Below are 7,864 nucleotides of genomic sequence, written 5' to 3' on the forward strand. Positions count from 1 at the left end.
ATCGTACGCCCTTCTGATTCAATGAAAATCAAGTGTAAGTATTATTGGTCCATCTGATCTCATTCTATCACATTACATAGTAAATATATCGCTTTTGTGGTCTTTTTTTTAGTATCTGTTCAATCATTATTTCCCATAACTTCATGTATGACTCATAAGTAATTCTCATATAATTTACACAATTATGTATATTTTATTTGTTTTTATAGATCGAAATTAAAATACTTTGCGAGACATTGAGTACCTCCATCCTTATAACTTTTTCACACTCTAATATATATGTTTTTTCGGTCCAACCACCTTGTCATTACTCATCCTCTTCAATGAACACTTTTTTTACATTGTGTTTTTAACTTCGATAGGAGTTGTACTTTTAATCATCCTCTATATGTCTAGCTCATTAGTGTATGATAAAATTTCTTATTTAAACAGTAAAAATAAGTATAATATCTCTTCTTTTCGTGAAGTTAAATTATTTCTTCTTCATATATATACATATATATATATATATATATATATATATATATATATATATATATATATATATATATATATATATATATATATATATATATATATATATATTCTCTCCTTAGTTCCTAAAGATTGATATAATATGCCAAAAGTTTGAGTTCCAACCTCGTTCACCGCCTTCTTAATCTATTTTTTTTATTTTTTTATAAATTTAATCAAGTTTCAATTTTTAAACATTCCTTTTTCTACTCTAATTTTAATCTGAATAATTTTATTCCACCAACCTGTTTCTTTATCCTTAGGGTCAAAGTCTCGTGATTCTTCTAACGTCTCTTTTACTAATTTTCTAATATGTTTTGCCAACTTGTCCCATATATCATTTTCACTTCATTGTGCTTTCTCAAAACCTCCCTCAAAGATCTTGTGCTAGAAAATCTTTTGCTTTCACCCTTCAAACATTACCAATTGATCATCTTGAGTCTTACATCTATAACCAAAATTTTATGTTGGATAATTAACCTTTCTTTAGGTATAATTTTACACTCCAAGAAAATCTTCCAATAAAATTTCCTAATAAAAAAGAAATATATTTAAAAACATGTAACTTGCCTCGAATGTGACAATAACTCATATATTTCTGTATTAGCTATAGGAAAATCAAAATCTAACAAAAAGTTTAAGATGGATTTATCTTTCACATTTACCTCCCGAAGATTATACTCTACAAGAACTCCTTCAAAATCTCTCGATATGCTCCTTAAATGCCTATTAAGATCCCCTCCTAAAAAAGTATTTTCTCCTTAAGATGTATCATGAAAAAACCTTGTAATTATTCTTATAGTTTTACTTTAAGGTGTTATGCCAATTCAATCTAAAGTGAGTAAGCACTAATTAAATTAAAGATGTTTTGTTCTACTATAAAATTAAGAGTTGTGACCTAAGCTTATACCTTTTTTACATCTATAAGATATTTCTTCCACTTCTTATCTATAATGATTTTCATCTCATTTCTCGATCTATTTTACTGGTGTATCAAAGCTTAAATCTCAACTTGTCTATTTCTTTTACCTTTTTTCACGTCCAATTAGTTTCTTATAGGTATATAAAATTATTCTTCATCCAAACAATAATGTCCATTATTTCTATTTTTTTTGTAAATATATATTTCATACTCCAAAATGAATTATACTCTAATGAATTAACTTCTTTATCCGCACTTGTTCACAAAAATGTGAAAACTCTTGCTTATTTTTTCCTAAATTTAGGCAGTGATGCATCGAGCCTTGCTTTTTGACAATGTACTTGAGCTATACAATATGTTGCTTTAGAACAATAGTCTATCATTTACATTCTTATGTATTTGATCCAAATGTTATAGATATTTGACAAAAATTCACATTGGTTGTCGATTGTCTAACACAATCCTCTCATTTTATTCAAATATCAGACTAACTATGAATATAAAAACTACCCCCTTTATCCCATAATGAGTGATTCAGTTGACTATTTCATATAGATTAAGAAAAAAGAGATAATGTTATTTTTACTAAACTACCTTTATCATGTATCAAAAATGATGAAAATAATATTAATTAGAGGGTAAAATTGAAAAAAGTACATTGGAAATTGAAATAAGTCATTCATTATGGGACACTCTTTTGTTCCAAATGGATCACTCATTGTGAGACGACGGTAGAGGTGTACGGGGGTTGGGTTGGACCGAGTTTGGCATAATCTGTTACTCAACCCGTTCAAACTTCAATGGGTTGAGTCTGTCGTCAAACCCGCAATTTCATTGTCAAAATAGACTCGAAACGACCCGTTCATTATTGAGTTGAATTGAGTTAGGTTCGCGGGGTGTGTTTTAAATAAAAAATATATTTTTTATAATTCTTTTTGTCTGTTTAAAAAAACTGTAACACCACTCAAGACAACCACACTCATTTATAACACTCAAATTCATTGAAATACATCATATAATATCTAATAAAATTCATCAACACGACATAACACTTTATAATAATATAAAATTCAACAAGACACGTTATTTTCATAAAATAAATAAGTTGGAAATGATACAAAAGAAAATAAGAAACAACATTTAATCTTAGAATTATTTAAACTAATTGGTCTAATAGTATTATTGGTAGAAAGTAATTTTTTTTTTAAAAAACTATAGTTATTAGTGAGATATTAATTTTATATTTGTATTTTAAATATAATAATAAAAATAATAAAAAATTATTAAAATCACATCAATGGATTGGATCAACTGGTCTATGGATTGCAAAACTCAAATCCGATATCCGAATCAAAATTATACAAGTTGTTATAGGTTGGATTGGATATATCCATAAATAAACGGATTCAGATAATTTATGGATTGAATTGATTTGAATTTAACAAATTCTAACTTAATACTTTAATATTTTACTTTTTACTCAAAACACAGACCATTTATTTAAGACTAGCTTTTGTCACTGCAAAAACAAACACACTAAATTTAAATTTAAAAATTACGTTTAAAGTAAAAAATAAAAAACCATAAATTTTAATTTTAAATTAAAATTAAATTTTCTTAAATAATATAAAAATATATAAAAATCAATTCTCATATCAATGGTTAGTTAGTTTAATGATGATTAATATTAGATTTAACCGGAAAAACTATAATTCAAACTCCAACAACTAATAAAGGGAACCGAAACCGTTAAAATAATTAGAACCAAACATACACAAAATTATAAAAACTCAAAACAATAGAATATCTACCTTTATTAAATTTATATAAAAAAAAAAAATCTAAAACCATCTTTTGTAGCTTGATCTTTCTTCTCTTTTTGTATGTGAAAAAATAGACTTCCAAATGTGTCAGCATATGGGGTCATGCTTTAGATAAAGAAATGTTCTCACTAGATCTTGTTTAGTAAGAAAAGCATAGTCAAGGTCTAAAGCCCTTCTTTCACCCTTGGTTTCATTTTGTTTTAAAGAGTATTCATAAATTTTTATCTTTGTTAATTTTTTTTCATGTATCTTTATCTTCAATCAATGTTATAAAAAAGTAAAAACTAGATGTTATACACATTAACAAGAATTGAATGAAAAACTATGTGACACATTAAGAACAAGAATTCTATTCCTTTGTCTAGTGGGCACATATGCTTCTCAAACTCTTTATAAAGTATTATTCTGTTTTTTGTTAAGATAAATCTTTGCCGATTAAAAGCTCTAGAATCCATCTTTAGGTTATCAAATTCAAAAACCTCAAAGAAAGTGAGAGAACATGAAAGCATGGGGTAGATTAGACCACTTTTAACGTTAGGAATGTTCTGTTTTTGTGTTTCTCTCTTCTTAACAAGAATATTACTAAGGCTGATAAATACTCCATCATACTTTTTTGGTGATATGTTCATTATTCCCTTTTAATAGTTTTAAATATATTTTTATATAATTATTTCGAAAGTGATTATAAAGCTCTCTCTCCCAAGGTAGATCTCCATAATCTCAATCCCCAAGTATATTTATTTCCTTTTCTCAGTTTCCAATGTTTGGGATTTGGTTACTTTGGTTATTATTATGCCTGTTTCTCTTTTGATTTCTGGCTCCTGAATAAAACATTACTAGTACCTATGTTAAAAGAGACACAAGTGGCTGTCTTGTGCAAATACTATTCATCATTTTGCTTTAAAATCAATCTGTACCTACATTTATAATAAGATGCTTAATAAGCTGTTGGATTATGCAACAAAATCAGTTTATTGCATGATGATGGGAATTTGAACCATGAATATTGCCATTTTGGTTATGATGATTCCTAGGCCTTATATGTGTTGTCTTCTACCCTTGTTGTGGTCCCTTGGTGCATGCAAAGGTCAATCAAGAGAAGAGACTATATGTTGTCTCTATTTCTTTGAAAAAAATACAAGATTCTATTTATAAAAATGATAAATATAAGTAAGTAACTTAATTATTTTATGAAAAATGAAAATAGAGCGACAAAACGGGTCTCATTCAAGTGTTTTGTTCATATTTTTTTTGAAAATGAATTAAGATTTTAGTTATATATATATATATATATATATATATATATATATATATATATATATATATATATATATATATATATATATATATATATATATATATATATATATATATATATATATATATATATATATATTATTTGATGTGAGAGAGACAATACAATTAATGTAACAATATAAGGATATTTTTGAAATAAATATATTAAATATATATAGATTAGTTGATATTTATTTATATTTAAAATCAAAAAAATTAAAAAAAAATTTACTTATAAATAAAGTCGGAGAGAATATATCAGCTCTATTCCGTGCACCTTATTTCTGTAAGATTAAAAAATTAGATTTGTGTCCTTAATTATTGAGAAAGGGCCACTAAATAAAATCTCATAGTGGAATTGTTAATTGAGGCTTAGATTTTAAATTGCAATGAATGTTCTACTTTATTGTTTTGGAAAAGAATGAAAACTGTGCTTGATTTGTGATTTTTTTTTAATTTTTAAAGTTATGCAAATTTGAGTTCAAACTATACAGTTTTTATTCATATACAAGATTAATTTTTATATTATTGGTGTACATGTAAGGAACAGACTATAGATATATTTAAAATTGGTGACAACCATGTACTTTAAAAACTTGTTTGATAATGCTATCTAAGGTCACATGTGCTTTGTCAAAGTAAAATCCTTTAAATTTATATCGGTTCAAATTTTGTTTATTCAAATAAACATTTTTTATTTTAAACTCTAAAACAGGATGGGCCCAACATAAATAGGGGCCCAAGATAAATTCACAATAAAATCTTTTGAAATAACAAAATGTATAAAAATATAAATATATACTTTTGAAATAACAAAATGTATAAAAATATAAATATATACTTTTGAAATAACAAAATGTATAAAAATATAAATATATACTTTTCACAATATAAAACTATTTTAAATTTAGTTATTTATAGAAAACAATTTAAAACATATAAAAATTAAAAGTTCATAAATTCATCATTAGTTATAAGATTGTTGAATAATAAAAGATAAATAAAATAATGTATTGTTAATTTTTATTTGCAATGTTGAGTTTAGTTGAGTTCAAGGGGGATATCATTTTTCTCTCTCCGTTGACATGTTTCATCGTAATTTAGTAGTTGTAAGAAAGTTTATTAATGATACACACATTCGCAATTAAGATATACCTTTTTTAGTGGATATTAATGAAAAGGATTTCTTAATACACTCCATATGTTTCTTACGCAACACGTAAAAATACATAAATGCTCTCAGATTTCAGAGATGCATCTTCGGACGCATCAAAATGTCAGTTAATGTTAAAATATTTTGGAGATACATCTCTGAAATATTTTGGAGGTTAAGTCATGTCAGATCCTTCTTCTTTCTCATTTTTCATTTTTCTCAAAACCATTTTTCAAACTCTCTCAAATTTTTCTCTGCACCAACTCAAAACTCAATCATCATCTCTAACATCAGAAACAACATCTAAAACATCAAATTCTTGTAAGTTTTTTGAATTTTTTAATAATTTTTTTAATTTTTGTGTAAATGAGTAGAAATCAATGATTAGAGTTAGAAATTAGTAGAAATAACATTTAAGATAGTTTAGACATAGTGTATTAGATATTTGTTGGCTGAAAATGATGATCAAAATAAGTTTTTTTTAGATTGCATAGGGTACATTGACACCATTGACGCTACTTCTGAATTGCAGGAGATTCTGAAGATTCTGAAGATCTCAAGCCAGTACTGACGATGTCAAGGTTCTGACAAAATATTCTGAAGTTTCTGAATCCAGCTTTATGTTTCTTCATAAACTTTCATTAGAAGCCAATGAACTTGAAGATAAGATCAAATGTGAACATGATCAAATAGTACATAGTACAAACTGAACATCTTTTCCACTACCTGATTTCGTGGGCAAGGACGGTACTATACATCACACATATCACTGATTTTATGGGCGAAGGACAATCGCAGTATCACTCATCTTCCATCCAACAGTGGGCATTCGCTATATGAGTTTTCCCCATTTTGCCCTCCAATGGTCTTCTTCTTATGCTACATAAGTGAAACTTGGAGACTTTAAGAAAAAACGTCGGTGACACAATATTTTGACAAGTCTATTTCTTTGTGAAAAGCTATCATTCTTTTGTACACGGTTTTTCTTTAAGTGTTTGTTATTCATTTGTGTAAAATCTGCTTGTGTAGAAGCATCTTGTAACACACAAAATATTATTCAAATTGTTCGTTTGATTCCTTGAGGAAGTTATCCTTGAGAAGACAAAGAAGGTTGTTCTTTATGAGTCCTTAAGGAGACTATGGTATAATTAGATCCTTGAGAAGACAAAGAAGGTTATTCTTTGTGATTATTGTAATATGTTGATTATAGTGGATTAAGTCCTTGTGTATAAGGCAAAATCACCTTGGCGGGTGGACTGAAGTAGCTTTGAGTTTCAAGCGAACCAGGATAAAAATACTCGTATTTTTATCTCTTTGTTATTAACTTGTTAGTGGTGTTCTTGTTTTGGAAAAATCTTTTGCTTGTAAAACCCAATTCAAACCCCCATTTCTTGTATTTTTCACACCTTTAATTGGTATCAGAGCTCTGATTCTGATTGTATAAAAGTTTTATCAACACATCACTGTGTTTAGTACGGACCCAGTTTGTGTGAGACACAATGACCGCTGCTAACGTTGTTAACAATAATGAAAGAGATCATTACAGTGCAAAATCACCAATCTTTTATGGTGAGAAATTTGATTATTGGAAAGATAGAATAGAAAGTTTCTTTCTTGGTTACGATGTTGATCTCTGGGATCTTGTAGTCGATGGCTACGTTCACCCAGTGAATGTTGAAGGAAATACTATAGCAAGAAGTGTTATGACTGATCAATAGAAGAAATATTTCAAAAATCATCATAAGGCTAGAACCATATTGCTCAGCATTATCTCTTATACGGAGTATGAGAAGATAATAAACAGAGGTTCTGCCAAATCCATTTTTGACTCTATGAGGATGACTCATGAGGGGAATGCTCAAGCAAAGGAAACAAAGGATTTTGCCTTAATCTAGAAGTACGAGGCATTCAAAATGAAAGATGATGAAAAAGTTGAGACTATGTTCTCAAGGTTTTAGATGTTTGTTGCAGGACATAAAGTTTTGGACAAAGGATACTCTACAACTGACCATGTCAAGAAGATTATCAGAAGTCTTCCTAAAAATGGAGACCTATGGCAACTGCCTTAAAGTTGGCAAAGGATCTCAATAACACCGGTCTTAAATAACTCGTTAGTTCTTTAAGAAGCCACAAAATTGAGCTTGAAGAAGATGAACC

Source organism: Lathyrus oleraceus, chromosome 4, assembly GCF_024323335.1.
Source record: "Lathyrus oleraceus cultivar Zhongwan6 chromosome 4, CAAS_Psat_ZW6_1.0, whole genome shotgun sequence".
In the NCBI taxonomy this organism is placed as follows: domain Eukaryota; kingdom Viridiplantae; phylum Streptophyta; class Magnoliopsida; order Fabales; family Fabaceae; genus Lathyrus; species Lathyrus oleraceus.